Here is a 1,133-nt window from a genome sequence, read left to right as displayed (position 1 = left end):
TCCATTTAAGTGGTCTTATTTAAACTAATTTCAAGCCTGTTTAAACTACTATACAGAATCCTGGGTACGAGGATTTAAAGGTTACTGGATCAAGTGATTGTTAGTATCACTATTAGTCTGTTCTCACATTGCTATAAAGAAATATCTGAAACTGGGTAATTTATAAAGAAAAGAGGTTTGATTGACTTACAGTTCTGCAGGCTCTACAGGAAGCATGGGAGTATGTGCTTCTGGGGAGGCCTCAGGGAACTTTAATTCATGGCAGGAGGCAAAGCAGATACAAATGTCTCACATAGCTGGAGCAGGATCCAGAGAGAGAGGGGAAAGTGGCACACATTTTTTAACAACTGTATCTCAGGAGAGCTCACTATCACAATGACAGCACCAAAGGGGTATTGTGAGCAACTGCCCCCATGATCCAATCACCCCCAACCAGGCCCCTGCTTCAATACTGAAGATTTCAATTCAGTGTGAGATTTGGGTAGGAACACAGATTGCAACCATATCACAAACTTATAAAAAATATTTCCACAAGACATTTGCCCAGCAACTGCCTATTCAACCTCAGACTGGCATTATGTTTGTTACTTTTCTTTTTGACTTACCCACACATCTGTTTTATTGATCTTTGTAGCCAGGGATAGTTATTTCATAACAATTGTGTAATCCTCCTCATTTAGTACTTTAAAACTCCTTTGTCTTCCTTTACTGCTCAGAATGTGCACCTAGTTTACTACAGCTTGTGCATAACTTGTAATGTTCCTTTTCCAAATAAACACCTTTTCTTTTAAAGAGTCTCTCTATTTGTTTTTAAGGTTTACAATACAATATGTTGCATTTTAGAACATTGGTGAATAGTACACAGAAATTTTGCAAAAAGAAAAGTTGAATTTGAACTCCTGGCCTCAAGTGCTCCATCTGCCTTGGCTTCCAAAAGTTCTGGGATTCCAGCATGTGCCACTGTGCCAGAGGTGCCCATCTAAATCACTGCTATTTAACAGTGTACTAGAAATTTAAGGCAGGTCAATTAAGCAAGGGAAAAAAAACACACATCCAAATTGTAAAATATAATGAAATTATCTTAATTTGCTGATGACACGAACCTTTATGTTGAAAACAAAGATTATACAAAT

At 37.6% G+C, this 1,133-nt stretch overlaps 1 long non-coding RNA gene across 1 annotated transcript in view; it reads right to left on the bottom strand.

The window, feature by feature from the left end:
* Positions 1-230: 230 nt before the first annotated feature.
* Positions 231-1,133, bottom strand: part of LOC108520904 (uncharacterized) — a 3,138-nt gene continuing 2,235 nt past the window's right edge. Inside the window, exon 3 of the long non-coding RNA XR_001883054.1 lies at positions 231-296. This is a non-coding gene — a long non-coding RNA (uncharacterized LOC108520904). The remainder of the gene's footprint in view (positions 297-1,133) is intronic.

This window comes from Rhinopithecus bieti, unplaced genomic scaffold (genome assembly GCF_001698545.2).
Source record: "Rhinopithecus bieti isolate Rb0 unplaced genomic scaffold, ASM169854v2 scaffold_56686, whole genome shotgun sequence".
In the NCBI taxonomy this organism is placed as follows: domain Eukaryota; kingdom Metazoa; phylum Chordata; class Mammalia; order Primates; family Cercopithecidae; genus Rhinopithecus; species Rhinopithecus bieti.
The sequence above is the reverse complement of the archived record's forward strand: the minus strand, read 5'-3'. Positions and strand labels throughout refer to the sequence as shown.